General features: G+C 38.2%; 1 protein-coding gene across 7 annotated transcripts in view; it reads right to left on the bottom strand.

The window, feature by feature from the left end:
• The window catches only part of SLIT2 (slit guidance ligand 2), a 1,414,056-nt gene that overhangs the window by 526,847 nt on the left and 870,071 nt on the right, over positions 1-17,138 (bottom strand). The gene's annotated exons all lie outside the window — the stretch shown is intronic.

The following is a 17,138-nucleotide window of genomic DNA, read 5'->3' as shown; positions in this document are numbered from 1 at the left end:
TCCTTAACCATTCAGAGAATATAAAAAGCACTCCTGTAATTTTCCTTACATGTTCTGCTGATTGCACTCTGGAATATTTCCATGTATTTGTTACACTCCTTTCTCAGTGTCTTTACCATTTGACATACAAAAACCACTGTCTTTTTAAATATGAAATAAAAATATTTGCACTCTTGTCTGTACTGAGAATATCTTAAATTATATTATACCAGAGATAACAGTAATTTTTTACAAGTCTCTGGAAAGAGAATTGGCTACTGACAGTAATGCGTAATGACTTTGCAAACACTATGTATAAATACAAAAGGCAAATGTCCGATAAAACCAAAAAATGCAAAAAAGGAGAATAAAAAATTAATGCCTCTTCCTCCAGGGGATTTATACTACTACTATATAAAATAATAATGATAGAAAAAAGACATTTCACACAATGCTACTATTACCTCAAAGCAGTACTTGAAATATATATTAGGACTGAAAAATAACAATAAATGTTTCCTCTGGCTCTAATACTGAAGCACTTTCACAATGAAAAGCAGAAATTCTTCACACACACACACACACACACACACACACACACACACACACACACACACACACACACACAATCTCTCCTTTAAAATCATTACTTTTCTCCTTGCTTTTCTGTTCTTCAGTCCCCACAGTCCCTGCTGTCTCACAAGAAGGACAAGAAGCCACAGTTCCTGTATGTAAGCATTATCACAAGTGACGGCAGAATCCCGAACTCCCCAAATGACAAGCTGCTATAAAATGCTTGTCTGCATTGTAAGTACTATGTTAGGCAAATGTACAAGAACTGTTCGAAAACCTACAGAAAAGAAATTAATAACATAGAAAGAAAATCTGCTGCTGTTGTTAGGATAAAAATACACATTAGGAATAACCCTCCAAAATACCCCAAACATCACCACCCCAACACACAGACACATAGTCTAAAACTTGTTTAACAAGATGACTTACCTACATACCTGCTTACCATCATGAAGCAATTCAAGCACTACTCATGAGTAAATATGATACTGTGGGTACAATGCACACATACACACTCTCCACCACGAGTATTGTTTAATTATAACATCAGAATTCGGTAGTTGTTGTAAGAAAAAGTATCCAAAAGGCTAACCGCATTGTTTCAGAAGCCTTAAATGACAAGGTTGGTTCTTTAACAGTACACTGTCAGCAGACAGAAATGAAAAAATGTAGTGTATACAAAATCACCACTGCAGTCTAAAACAAAGACAGCTGAAAGTGATACAACCAGGCTGTTCAAATTCAGCCTAGAGGATTTTTTCAGACATTAAGAGAAGCAATTATTTTTGCTGTTTTATTCATCTTTTCTGCAGGCTGAAAGCACAGAACAAGCATTTAGTGCCATAGCTTGACTAAAGCAGCTAAAGTTGTCTGGAGCATTCTGTGTAAGTAGAGACTGTGTTCCCAAACAAATCTGCGTATAAAGAAATATGTAGAAGTATATTTACTTTTACAGAATTTAGTTGTCTTGCTAGAGGCAGCCCACTCTAAGCTATTCCTTTCTTTAGAGCAGTAGGTTTCAACTTTCATTTTTTATATATATATATATATATATATATATATATATATATATATATATATATACACACACAGATAGATAAATAGATATTTATTTTAGTTTTTAATAACTTCTACTTGAAGTGGAGGTACCGAATAGTTGTGGTCACCTTGTTTACACTAAAATGACATGGTAGTACCTGCAGTCTATAGCCAGCATGAAACAGAAATCTAAATGGAATAGCTTCTCAAAAAGATTGTACTGGATCTGACGAAGTCGGGTGATGAAAGAGGTTACCTGAATGAAGCTGTTTTGAGAAGCATTATGGGAAAAGATGCATTCTTTAAAACTTGATTTTTTAAAATTTTTTGTGTATTATTTTTATTAATTATGACGCATAAGTTTGTATAACAATGGACTTAATACAATCAAGGGCTCAAACATTCCTGGAGCCGTTATATGCTCTCAAGTTAATCCCTTTAGATTTCTGCATAATGTTGTCATCTACTATCTGCTCCAGAACAGTGTTTTGTTATATTCTATGTCAGTATACTAATATGACAATCCCAATGACATCCTTAAACACGTGAATGTCTACACATTTGACCTAAGCTAATTGTATTGGGAAGGATTTTGGAACAATACAATTATGTTTAATATGAAATACACTGCATTGCTTCACAGGAACATGCATATATCTGTCATAGTGCTTTTGTTATGAGATATATGCAGCGGTATTGATTGATAGGAGAGAAGGCAATTAAAGTAATGGGGAAAATGTTTCACACACATGGCACTTAAATAGGTTTCTCATTTTAATTTTGCTAAGAATACAACTCATACCAATCTTTGTTTTTTTAACAAAGCAGTAGTAATTCATTCATCCAGATTAATCCTTCTGCTGATATATCACTTTTTAATACACATACAGTTTCTATAGACAAATTTCAAGCCAGTCTGTCTAGTAATTTAGCCTTGGTTTCTCTTAAGCGATTACAGATATATGTGCAGACGTTAACACTGTTCATGGGGAAGTGTAGGGGGACTGCTCTATGACTGAGGAGCAGTGTTTTTGCCATGCCACTGCAGTGAAGCCCTTTTCATTTCTTTAAGGATTGATCCAAGCTCCTCCTGATTGTGGTGTGTACATCAGTTATAATATTTTGCTTTAAAACATATTTTATTCTGCATAAACAGGTAAACATTGCCAAAAATGAATACAGTAACATGATTTGCACGTCATCTAATTAATGTAATTTGTACACATGAAATCCAAACTTCCCGTAGGTAATCATATGGAAACACCCAAGGCGAATGTATAGTTCCACTATTTTCTCTATAATACAGAGACACACACACACACACACACACACACACACACACACACACACACACACACACACACACACACACGCTGCCTCAATCAGGCACTGTTTGACTAAGAGGTAACTAGAAAGATATATTGCACAAAACTAAAACACTGCACAAAAATACAAATGGATATTAAACTAGTAATAAACAGATATACCATCAGATAAACTATCTTAAAATATGATGGGGTGAAAGCTTGATAATGACATATATTTGTATGTGTTTGTGTGTGTATATACTACTAACTGTAATTCCACACAAACATAAATGCGTTTGACATCTATAGAAGCATGTTGACATGCTACTCTACATGCTCTGAGGCTAATCCTTGGAACTTGCAAAACAAAAAGAATATTTTTTGCAAGTAGCAAGCCCCCTTCACCCCCACGTGAGGTGCCGTACACACCACACCCCCTGCTTATTATCTACACTAACTCTGAAATTGCACAATCCCCAGGAATCCCCTTCACATGGGATCATCATTTATTACACAACTGTCAACCAAAGTAAGTCAACCATAAACAGTTCAGTCTTAGTCATAATCAATCTGAAGGAACCATATACACATATATATATATATATAATTTGTGTGTGTGTGTGAGTGTGTGTGTGTGTGTGTGTGTGTGTGTGTGTGTGTGTGTGTATGAACTTTTCAGTTTTCAAAGCTGTCCTCTAAATGATTGCATTTGGGAATATTTTTGGAAAACAGTGTTCATGTTTGTGAAGCTCTGTGCTACAGATATTTAAGTTTCCTCATCTGTTCTTATTCACCTGCCAGATATACAAGTTTGACAAGAATTGCCTACAGTTCTGGCTATAATTCTGAGTTTCAGCTGCTGCTTAATTCTGAATACACACCATTTCTTTCAGCAATGGTACTGTTACACATAAATAAATGTTTTACATTATATAAATAAACATTAAATCTACTGTTACTGTGTCTACTTCATCATATTATAGTGAAATTGTTTTTATGACAACTTTAGGATATCTCCAAAATGCTTATTGTATCAAAAGTTAATAGTAAATGAAGGACTGTGGCTGAAGGCTTGAGTATTGTGGCACCTATTTACAACTGGAACTCTTCAGTAGCATATGCCAGTTTGACGCAAGATGCCTTTAAATGATTACCCTGATAACATCATATCAAACTTCCAAATAGTTAAAAAATATGTTATAACCCTGCACAGCAATCAATTAAAACATACAGAGGAACTGTTTATACTAAAATATATTACAAAACATATAATTATTACATGTAAACTACTACCTGTAAAATTTAAAGTGAAAAAAACACATATAACTGCAATAAGACATTTAGGTGTGTGTATGGAACAGGTATTACTGTACCCTGAGTAATTCTGAGGCATTTGTTCCTTGGGTTCTTGCTTTACTGCATCCTGGGCATTCAGTGATATTTGCAATGGTTGATGCATACTTTTTGTGAAAAAGATACTTGTTAAATGTAAAGTCTTCGCTTTTTGGAACTAAAATTGCTCTGCTAAGAAATTGCTATTCTTATTTTTACCAGATTTTAACAGGTAACTGAACACTGGTGAAACTGTCAGTTTTTAGAGCGCAAGACTTTCAGCTTTTCCACTCTCCAGCAACGGTTATTTGAACACCATCTTACTCAGACTCCTAGCACTGACTCATTAGTGGCCAAGTCTACTGTATTCCTCTTTCTTTTTATTCTACCTGGAGACCCCTATGATATTACTTAGGCAGCTTTTCCTTTTCACTGTATTTGTCAGCAAATTATCTGAATCCTGCAGCTGACCAGATCTAATCCAGTATGCTGATGACTCTCATATTTTCCTTTGGGCATAATGAAGTCATTGAATAGTTTTAAACACCTTTGGACTATGTTAATTGACTCTGGTTTTAGTCTGAATGCTTTGAAAACAAAATTAAAGTGATTCCTTTTTCTGAAATGTTTGTAGAGACCATTGATCGAGATACAAAATCTAACCTCCATATCAGCTGCATCACTCATAGCATCAATATAAAACATGTATTGTTATGCAGCAGAGCAAAGAGTTCATGACTTATATATCTAAGTTTCCATAGCCAGAGCTTATCTTTCTGGCTTCTTCTATGTTTGTGGAATCCTTACCAACCTCCATGCAACCCAGCTTGCCAGATGAGCATGCTTAAGAACTGTACTGCTTGACTTGCTACAGGACACCCCAATTGCATCCATCTTTGTGTTTCTCAGGTCATTGCATTTGACCAAAGATTTAACTCCAGTAACAAGTGAAGTACCACAGGGTTCAGTCCTAGGTCCTCTTCTATCTGGTATCTACTTCTCCGAAGTACAGGCTAACCCAGGAGGTCTTTGGCTAACAAAGTTTGCAGATGACTGCAAACTAGGAGCCATAATCAAAACTCCCAATGATGTGGACATCCTACAAAAGGGCCTCATTGAGACAGATGCCTGGTGTCAAAGCCATGGCCTCAAGCTCAATGCCAAAAAGTGCATTGCCACCACTTTTGGTAAAAACTCTGTACCCATGAACTACCACATAGGCAGTAGTCTACTTAACACTGAAAGTGTGATAAGAGACCTTGGGACACAGGTGGACAGTAGTCCCTCCTTTGATAATCACATTGCCACAGTAGTCAGGAAATCCTTCTACGTGGCGCACCTCATCACAAAAGGATTCTCATCCAGGAAAAAAGAGGTCATTGTTCCCCTCTACTCATCACTCATTAGACCCATTATAGAGTACAATGCCCCTTTTGGTATGTACCTCACAAGACATCTACAACAACTGGAAAGGCCACAGAAATACCTCACAAAGAGGATTACTGGCCTCAAACAGATGCCCTATGCAGACCGTCTCAAAAAACTCCTGCTTTACTCTGCCTAACATACAAAGCTATGTCAAACCCAGAGCTGTTGGACATGCTCCACGTAAAGAAACCCCAATCCCTCTGAGCTACACACTCTAGGGACTTAAACCTTGTCACCACAATAAACAGAACATGCTGGAGGGATACATTCCTGTCCCAGAGACTTCCCATACTCTGGAACAAACTACCTGTCTATATCAAACAAAGCTCCTCATTAGCACTCTGCAAGAAAAATCTTGATGATTGGATGGGAGATAGGAAATTCACCCTGGGGATCACTTCTGTGGCTCTGCTTGACATGGGGTACAGGAAAATAATTTTCTTGGGTGGCAAAAGCCAGGGTACCATTTGGCTAGGCTTATATAGGCCCTAGGGCCAATAGCCTAGTACCTACATATGAACCTATCATTCACTCTCCTGACAGATGTCCTTCCCTTTCTTAATTTATTAAATAGAATTCCCAAGCTTGAAATCCTTGCACAGTCTCTGCTCCCAAACAATGGATTTGGTAACTATTTTTTTCCAAAGTAATGGCTTACAATAATACAACAAATTTTCTACTGACAAGCCAGTCAAATGCACATTGCTCATAGCCTTCAAAAAGGCACTTTTTAATCATTAATATGATAAATGATTCCACAAATGCATATGGCTGGATGTCTAACACTCACCTGTTCAATTGCACTTCATACTTTTCTCCTTCTTAATAACAATCCATGTTAGTGGCTCAACAAAAAGCACAGTCACTGATGATGCTAGGATATTAGAAGGGTGTGGGTTCTATTCCCACACTTGGTGCTTTGATTAAATTTTAAACACTGACACTGTACTGTCAGTCATATGATGTTGCTAATGTTATAATTTCCTTCTATGACATAACTCCCTGTGTTCTGTGGGTATTCTCTGGGTGCTCCGGTTTTCTCCTGTACTCCAGAGACATGTAGTATGTGGATTGGACAGTCTAAATTGCCTACAGATGTAAATACATGTGTATAGTACCAATGAACAACAGTGGCAAGGCTAGTCACCCAGTGGTGTGAACATTGGCTCTAGATGATGGTCTTGAAGTGACCCCCCTAAACCTAGTTGCAAAAATGGGAAATATTTATGGCTGTGAAATAGTTGCATTACTTTAATACAATGTTTAGTACAATGTTTCTATCTCCAGCTTCTTGTGCAATTTCCATGCAGTACTTTTAAATGCAATTATGTAAAAAAAACATTATTAATACTCTAAAATGCACATTCTGGTTGTGCAATCAGCATGTCTGGTGTAAACTGAATATTATTCACAGAAGAGGTCCAATTGGCTGTAGCTACTAAAATACAAAAGCTACAACTGCCATGTTCTCTACTGTCTCTCTGCTATGCTGGGAAAATTTCAGCCATCAATAGACAGACAAACTTTCATCTTCCACAAAATACAAAAAATAAACAAAAGCAAAAACTTCTTAAGGAATTAAACCTAACCCTGTCCCTGTGACTTATGAGTCTGCAAGTAACCTCACATAAACAGCAGAATACATATAGGAGTCTGCAAGTAACCTCACATAAACAGCAGAACACATACACACACCTGAATCCTTGAAGGAAAAAATGAAACAACCTCCGTTAGCAATATTACACTGTACAGCGGTCAGCATGTACATTTCACATGCATGTGTAGTGCATTAGGAAGCCATCCCTAGCCAAGAAAACGTAAGGAAGAAGTCTGCAGATACAGTGCCATTATTTTAAAAGGTATGCATGTTGTTTCTCTTTTATAATGGCATTATAAAATAGCAACATCCCTTCTTGAGTATGAATTTGAGTTTGCTTATGGCTGGTTTATAATTTGGGCTTCATTCATGCCAGCCATGGGTAAAGCCCAACATTACCCATACCCAGTCATGGATGTTGGTAAAACACACCTTGACAAACTGTTAGCAGTTGAACAGTGAAGTGTTGTAACGCTCTTAAGGATAATGATGAGGCTGAGGGCATTTAGGCTTTTTGATGGGGGGGTGCATGATGTACAGAGTATTTCCTTTATTTACTTGTTCCTCACTGGCCACATAGACAAGTGACAGATACTGTTCACCAAATACTTATTCAGTGAATTAACCCCCCACCCCCAACTCTATCATTGCTGTATGTCAAGCTGGTATTCATTATGAAGTGGCACAGTTAAACATGCAGCTACACTGCAAAGTGCAAATCAAGTATTTTTTCTGCATTTTGATTTTATTAAAAAACAGTAGTAATTAATGTAATTGTAGTGCAATTATTCTTCAAGCTAATTAATAGGAAAGCACATTATCCTTGTATAACCAAACCGATTCACAGTTAATACAGAAAAAAAGCAGGCAAATACTTCATATAGTGATGTTTAGCTTCAACAGTCAAATTTGTACTGAGCAGTCCTATTGATATAGACACATTCATTTGATAATCAGTGTTTGGTCTCACACATCATTTATAACTAAGGAAATAGCATCTTATCTTTGACTTTTAATATATTAAGAACTTCACAGACCATCTCAGTAGTTTATGCATTCAGAGAACGTTTAAATTTATTCAAACATAAGTTATCAGGTTTAATTTTTTCCATATGTTATATCTGTGTTACCTTGTTGCATAATTTATAATACTTTAGTTTAAATTCATTAAGTTTATTTGACATTAAACTGGTAGTCCTCTAGCTTAAAAGAGGAGGCGTGCACGAAGTATATGAAAGAATATGAGAGTACACGTTTCTGCAATGGACTGGTATTATATCCAGAAGTGTCTCTCTGCCTTAAATCTGTTGTTTACTGCAAATGCCAATAGTTCCATTGTGATCTAAATATAACAAAATGATTTTTGGGAATGAATGAATGAAAGCGGCAGTCTACAGCTCTTCTTGTGGTCACTTGCATACATACTGACTAATTTGTTAATGTGCTTTTTGCCATCTTGATATACCTGACCCCCTTTGTGCAGCTAATTATTTTATTTATTTATTTGACATTTGTTGACTGGGATAGCCTGAATGGGCTATTTCCCTTTGTCAGCAGAGGCCTGGTGAGAAAAGCTCCACAGTACAACTAAGCAAAAATATATTGAAGCAATACAATAAGATAATTAACCAGCTAACCATTATAGTATCAGTAAGAGAACAATCTCACAAGTGACATTTATACAAAATAGTACGTATAGAAGGAGGTAATAACAAAACTGGCATAATCAGATTTGGATTGTCATCAGTGGACAGCAGTACAATTCAAAGCATATTGCTTTATGAGCTAAGTTTGGTGCAGATATTTAATATAGTAGCTATATTGCAAACAGCAGGTTGCCAGGACTAAGAGGTGAAGTAGCAAGGAGAGTTGTAGGTGATTGCCATATGATAATAGAAGGTAGGTTTTAATGACATAATTAGAGGAAAGGGAGGATAGGAAGGAATGGGAGGAGTGGGGCAAGTAGTGGAGAAGAAGGGTAGCATTCAAGTGGGATGTTTACAATGACACATCCAGGTGCTGTTTAGGTCATTCTTGAATGCATGGCTATGGGTAATGTTTCTGAGGGACATGGGTATCTTGTACGATGAGAGAGTGGGACAATAGCTGCAGAGATACTGTCCACTAGATTTTTTTAGGTTTGTGAATCTGTAAGAGACATTGGTCTTAACTTCTGAGGGATTGAGGGGGGGCATAGTGGGAGAGAAGTGAGGAGATGTTAGGGCAGGCAGAGGGCTTGTTCAGGATAGAATGGATGATGTGAAGTTGAGTTAGTAGGAGATGGTTAGGAAACTCCAGCCAGCTGAGAGTCCTGAGAGCATAGCAGTGGTATGGTTTAGATAGTAAATTAGCAGCAAATCTCGCAACTTTGTTATAGGTGGTTTTGAGTTTGTAAAGTAGTGAGGACTGTGAGTTAGTTAGGACGTGCGAGCCATTGAAGAGGTTAGGAAGAAGGTATGCTTCGGCAAGAGAGTTTCTGGAGTCAGGTGTGAGGAACTTTTTGTTTCTATACAGTAGGCTGAATAGTAGTGTTGTTAAGGGAAGAAATGGTGAATGAGGATTTGAGGTAGTAGAAGGATTTGGGGAGGAAGAGTAAAAGTTTTGCCTTTTTGGGGTTTAGTATGAGTTGATTGTTAGTAAGTCATGTTTCCCTGAGGTTAAAAGATTTGTGTGTCACAGTAAGCAGGTCAGATGTGTTGTCAGCGATAGAGATGATTGTGGAGTCTTCTGCATACTATATGAGGGATGACTGAGGACAGGATGTATAGGGTTGGTTAGTAAAGATGCTAAAAAAAAGGGGCCTAGAACTGAGCCCTGAATGACACCCATTTTGATGGGCAGAAAGGGAGAGAAAGCAGAGAGCCATTTGATGGATTGCTGTCTGTCTGTGAGGTAGCTGTTGAGCCAAGAATTAGCTGATGAGGAGAGGTTGAGTTGAGAGAATTTGGAGAGGAGGATGTGGTGGGAGACAGTGTCAAAGGCTTTGGAGAGATCTAGGAAGAGACAGGACACTAGTTTATTGTTGTCTCTGGCTACGGAGATTGAGCTGGTAAAGGAAATTAATGCTGTAATGGTGCTGTGGTGGGGGTAGAAGCCATGTTGGGTGGGAATGATAAGGCTTTCTTGAGTGAGATAGGTCATGATTTGTTTGTTAACACAGTGTTTGAGAATTTTTGAGAGGGGAAATGTATGGCAATAGGTCAATAGTTAGAGAGGTCTACAGAAATTTCTCCTTTGTGTACAGGTATGATATAGAATTTTTCCAGTGAGTAGGGACAGTAGATTCACTGATAGAGCTGTTAATTAGAATGGAGACAGGATATGCTATGGGGTTAGCAGCAGCCTTAAGGAAGAGAGGTGGCAAGTTATTGGCAGATGGGGAATGTAGTTTAAGTTTGAGAAGGAGATTTTTAATATAGTTGGTAGGAACTGGGTTTAGTGAGAATGGGCATTTTTGTAGTAGGGTGTGGTAGGAAGTGAGGGATTAGTTTGCTTGGAAGTCTGCTGATGGTATCAATGAAGTATGAATTGAAAATGGATGCGGTTTCTTGGGCTGTGTTATTAGGGCAGAGGTTGGGGGTTGAGGGATTCCCTGGGAGGATAATTGGTTGATAGTATTCCAGAATTTTTTGGGGTTTCTGGGTTCAGTAGATTGGGTGTGTGATAAAAGTTCTTTTTATGAATGTTTATGTGTTTTTTTGGTTCAATTGCGGAGTTTCCTATATTTGTTGGTAGTGCATGAGTTAATTGGTCTTGGTCCAGATTTTCCAGGCAGAATCTCTTGTATAAGGGTCAAAATAGAGTTAGTAAGCCATGGAGGACACTGAGATTTGACTCTATCTGTTCTGGGAGTGGCTTTGGAGCTCAGTGTGTTTAGGAAGATGGAGTTGAATTGTAGAACTGCTTCATCAAGAGGTTGGAATGAGAGGAAAGACCAGTCAATTGCAGAGAGAGAGTTATTGAATCTGTCTGGGTTGACGTTAGTTAGCTTTCAGCATTCTTTAAATTTATGAAGTCTACAGAAGTTGGAGAGAATCTTTGGATGTATATTGGAGAGTGGTCATTAAAAGTGTCTGGTAGGGATTCTGGGTGGTGAAAGAGGTTAGGGTGGGGGGCAAGAATCCAGTCGAGTATCAAGCTAGTATTTGTAGGTTTGTGGTAAAAGGTAGGAGAAGAGATGAGTTGGGTTTATACTGGTGATAGGGGAGTGAGAGATGAGGTGTAGCCAGTTGATGTTAACATACCCTAGAATTACAGATTCATTGGTCATATTGTCTGACAACCAGCAGAGAATCTGTTCTAATAAAGGTATGTTATCTCCAGTAGGTATGTACATCATAGCTATGGTTAGGGCTTTATGGCTGTTAAGTTTGTAATTGGTAATAATAAGTTCAGCTGGGTGGAATGAGGGGGACGGTTAGTTAGGGGGGATAATGTTAGGAGGTCTGAGTAGATAATGGCAACACCTCCACCTTTTTTATGGGTTCTGTCATGGCACAGAATGGTGTATCCAGGGTGAAGAAATTCATTGTCAGAGTTGTTTGGCTTGAGGCATGTTTCAGGGAGTAACTATGTTGGGGGAGCATTGGGCTATCCAAGAGTGGAATTCAGTTATCTTGTTGAGAATGCTGTGAATGTTGATAGAGTAAAAGGAAAGATGTTTGGGAGTGTGGAGGGATGTCTGTGGGAGTGTTTGAGAAGTAGTGGTAGGGGTTGATAGGTTAAAATGTGGGCCGTGGCTGGGGTTAATGTCACCAGACAGCTGAATGGTGTTGCAGGGGTGGAAGAGAAATTATATAAAGGGGCAGAGTGTTAGCAGTTTAAGTCTGATTCTATAATGCGTATAGGCACTTTGATTTTGGGGAGAGTGGATTCAGTACTAGAGAAGAGTGAGGGTGATATGGGAGAAGAGTAGTGGCTGTTGGTGTGCATAATGTGGTGGGAGGTGTTAGGAGTGTTGGGGAGTAGGTTGGGCTGGGTGTAATATGAGGCAAGGTTAGATAGCAGTAGGAGAAGAAAGGAAGAAAAGAGAGGGAGGAACATATTAGAGTGTATGAGAGGGTGGAGAGAGTGAGACTGAGGGAGGGTTAGCAAGATTAGAAAATAAGACAGGGGGATGGGCGTGGTGAGTATGTGTGTGCATGTGGTATGAGGTTTTGGAGAGTAGTGTGATGTATAGTGAGGGGAATGGACAGCATGGGTGGGTGGTGTTATGTACAGTGAGTTCTGAGGAGGGAGGAGTAGAAAGAGATTGGTAGAGGTTTACAAGGAGTTGGAGTGTAGTGGGGGAGGGATTATTGACAGCTGTCTTCAGATCTTATGCAATTCCAACAAGTATTTTTCTAACTGGATATCAATATCTGTTGTATATATATATATATATATATATATATATATATATATATATATCTTGCAGAAAAAAAATCTGAAATGTTTATTTTACTGCGATTCACTGCCTTTTCTCCTACAATCAGTTTGCAGAATTCTTACAAAGTGGACAAATGTATTTTTCTGAGCATTTTATTATCTATCTCAAGGAAGCAAGGTATGATTATCAAACGCGATGAACCCCAGAGACAGCATAGAATTCTCAAGCTTGTACAAGCATTGCCTTTGCCATTAAAGGCTCTGTGATCTGGAATGTTCACTTCATTACACTATGGTTATGAGGCAGACATGCAGCCCTCTAAACAATGTGAGATACTTGTGCATGAACAAGCTGATTGCAGCTGCTGGTTCAGGTACACAATGCATATTACTAATATATCAATATGATTAACAGGTCTATGGTGGATAAGGTCTTAAAAATGTCATTAACTGTTTGCATAGAACAGTATTAAGTGTTATGTTATATATTCATTTTTCTAAGTCGCTCTGAAGCTGTTTTTTTAATCTGGTCTATTAAGAGTATAATTACATTAACTTTCTGAGTAGTTATGTAGTGACTAAAAAATAGCCCTAGCAGTCCAGATTACTAACTTGTAAAAATAAATAAATAAATGCATAAATGGTAGTATTTGCCCCAGGCCACATGATAAAAGTAAATGTATTTATAGTTCTGCCTCATATTCATCATATTATTTAAGTAAAACTAACACTACTGTCGCTCTCAGACTGTGCCTCGCTTCCCTTTTTAATGACACAAATATCAGTTCATACATCAATACATGGGAATGCAATCCTCACAACACATGTCAAACTGCATATCAAATAGTTTATCATTGTTATTTTTAGCTCCTGTGATATTATCCAGTCCTTGAGAACAATGCTCTGCAATGAATTTTGATTATTTCTCTAGCACCCAGTCTTGACATTATTATCTTGTAAGAGCTTAAAATATGTTTACACTTCTCAGAACTGTGCCTGCTAATGATAAAGATGAATATTAAGCTAGACCACTGGCATGCTGTTTAAAGATATTATATGCAGAATGATGAGTTTATAGCTATTATTATCAGGCTATGAAAGTAATGTTTCTCTTAATGCTGGAATTTTGTAAATACTGCGTTTTAAAGAATGTTTTCCAAATGAGCATTTGATTGCTGGGAAACAAGTGAGTTTTACAATAGCTATATGCATTCTTAATGAATGTAACTGCTGTATGAGATGCAAAGTGAAGCTGATAGGAAACTATTTTGCCTTCATAGACTGCAGCTGGGCGGCTACGGTGGTGCAGTGGTTAGCGGTGTCGCCTCACAGCAAGAGGTTCTTTGGTTCGATCCTCGGCTGGGGTACCTTCTTTGTGGAGTCTGCATGACCTCCCTGTGGTCGTGTAGGTTTCCTCTGGGTGCTCCGGTTTCCTCCCACATCCCAAAGACATGCAGTAGGTGGCTTGGACACTCTAAATTGGCCTTAGGTGTGAGTGCGTGTGTGTGCCTTCTGAGGAAGGTTGGGCGCCGGGCTGGCAACTCGACACTGTAAAAAAAACTCCACTGCCAATCATGAGAGGACATGTGATCCGCTGTGGCGACCCCTAACCGGGAAAAGCCGAAAGAAGAAGACTGCAGCTTTAACCACTATGGTACAGTGCTTTCATTCAGAGAGAAAGTATTAAATTCAATCAGTTTACTTTCCAGTGCCTTTTATGCAGACATCCTTTAGACCGTATCTGTCTAAAGCCCTCATGTCTCTGTAACATAAATATGCAAAACTAGACACAAACACTAAAACTCACTGGCTATGCTAAATGCATAAATCATCTTTTCTTACAGTTATTTAATCAGCCATCCATGGGCTTTCATATGTATGTTTGTTTCATTTTTGACAGAAACTAGCAAGCATGATAACAGTCTATTTCTGAAGTAGTTTCTGTACAGTGCATAATAGTAGAAGATACACTGAAGTGACTGAAAAGGTTAATCTAATGTACAGTCCTTAAACCAACCCAGCCAGTCACTTTGCAGGACCATTATTTGAATATTAAGAAATTATGACCATTATAAAACAGAACAGATGCAATGCAAACAGGACTACACTAACCTTACAGGTGCTAATGTTTGTAATGCAGACCTTAATCTTTGACAACTTCACAGAAACTTTGGGAACATGAGGTCTTTATTACATAACTGAAATGCACAGATAGGTTAGACAGATAGATAGCTATTTCATATAGCAAATACATGAAAAATGGTTGTCTGAATTATTTCATATAAGAAACAGACAGTCTTCCAGTTGTGGCAGACCACTGTAAAACCGCACATATAATGTTAAATGCTAACATGCCATTGCCAAAAACTGCTGAAAACCAAAATGGTGCTGTCCTAATAATATCTAAAGACAAAATAGTGCCTTACAACAACAACATAAGCTTGTATTAAAATATCAGCACCATGGTTTTATGCAAGAGGAAAACCACCCACATAGCTCCATATGAGAGAATATATCCCACATACAGAGATTATCAAATCCAATACCATTATCACTTGAGAAAGGGAAAACCCATTACAGTGTAGTGACCTTTAACCAGAATAACAACAAAAATGTCCCACAGTAAAACTCACTCCCCTGCTGCCTTCCCTTATATCTCAGTACAATGTATATGCATTCCATTCTGCCATGTGTATTTTATATATATATATATATATATATATATATATATATATATATATATATATATGATAATAGTGAGTGTGGAAGACAAGTGAAGAAGAGAATACAGGCAGGATGGAGTGGGTGGAGAAGAGTGTCAGGAGTGATTTGTGACAGACGAGTACCAGTAACAGTGAAAGGGGAGGTCTACAAGAGGGTAGTGAGACCAGCTATGTTATATGGGTTGGAGACAGTGGCATTGACAAAAAGGCAGAGTTAGAGCTGGAAGTGCCAGAGTTAAAGATGTTAAGATTTGCATTGGGTGTGACGAGGGTGGACAGGATTAGGAATAAGTATATTAGAGGGTCAGCCCAGGTTGGAAGGTTTGGAGACAAAGCCAGAAAGGCAATATTATGTTGGTTTGGACATGTGCTGAGGAGGGATGCTGAGTATATTGGGGAAAAAGATGCTAAGGATGAAGCTGCCAGGTAACAGGAAAAGAGGAAGGCCTAAGATAAGGTTTATGGATGTGGTGAGAGAGAACATGCAGGTGGTTGGTGTGACAGAGCAAGATGCAGAGGTCAGGAAGAAATGGAAACATATGATCCACTGTGGTGACCCCTAATGGGAACAGCCGAAAGAAGAAGAAGAAGATGAAGAACAAGAAGATATATATAACTGTAGTCTCTAATCTGCAGTTTTGATTTAAGTGGGGGGATTGTCTTATTGACATTATTTTAAGCAAGAATGAGCTAAAAAAGAGTGTGTCCCTACTTTGAACTGCAAGCCAGTTAAGTTTCTCAAGAAGAATACAGTGATGTGTCTATGTGTCTGTTAGGAGTACAAATCTACATAGCTTGTTTTCTATAACTTGTAGTTTTTACATAATTTTCTCAGGCTGAAGGACTACCTGTGGTAAATCATATTTGAGTTTTTGTATGAGAACATTCCTAGCTGTTGCCCTTCTGGCTTATCTTCTTCTTCTTCTTCTTTCGGGTTTTCCCAGTTAGGGGTTGCCACAGTGGATCACCTGTCCGCTCATGATTGACAGTGGAGTTTTACGGTGTTGAGTTGCCAGCCCAGCGTCCAACCTTCCACATAAGGCACACACACTCACACCTAGGGCCAATTTAGAGTGTCCAATCCACCTACAGCATGTCTTTGGGATGTGGGTGGAAACCGGAGCACCCAGAGAAAACCCACGCGACCACAGGGAAGACATGCAGACTCTGCACAGAAGGCACCCCAGCCGAGAATCGAACTGGAGAATCCCTGAGAACAGTAAATGAGATATCCTGTAGCTGCTGTGATGAGGTGGAATTGAGGGTGTTATTTGTGTGTTGGATAAAGGTCAAAGAAGGATACAGTGCAAAGCCAAGAATCATTGCTCTGTTAATGTTAATGAATATTATTAATATTAGTTTAGGAGCTGCAGGGTGGAAAAGACAGTAGCTTAGTGGTGTAAAGGGTGGCATCTCTATACCTCATCAAGTATAGACTGGAAAAGGATGTAGCTTGTTGTGTTCAACTCACGGATGATGAATTTCTTGATATTGTTTCGCATTAGACATAACTGTAATGTTTTCTCTAAAAGTCAGCTGGCAGTGATTCATTTATTTTAACTGATATGCATTTTCTTTGTGATATTATCATCATATATATGTATGTACACATCTTGTGGATATGTGGTGTTTGCACTTACAAGGGCTACTAGGAGGCCAGGCCCTATGCAAAAACAATTTTTTTCATTGGGTTGAATTACTGACCAGGCAATTTGGTTCCTTACCAAGTTATAACTCAGTGGAATATAGTGGAAGTGTGGGGTGTCACATCTGCATTAAAGTATGATAAATGCT

This window comes from Protopterus annectens, chromosome 2.part1 (genome assembly GCF_019279795.1).
Source record: "Protopterus annectens isolate FY-2018-M chromosome 2.part1, PAN1.0, whole genome shotgun sequence".
Taxonomy (NCBI): domain Eukaryota; kingdom Metazoa; phylum Chordata; order Ceratodontiformes; family Protopteridae; genus Protopterus; species Protopterus annectens.
The sequence above is the reverse complement of the archived record's forward strand: the minus strand, read 5'-3'. Positions and strand labels throughout refer to the sequence as shown.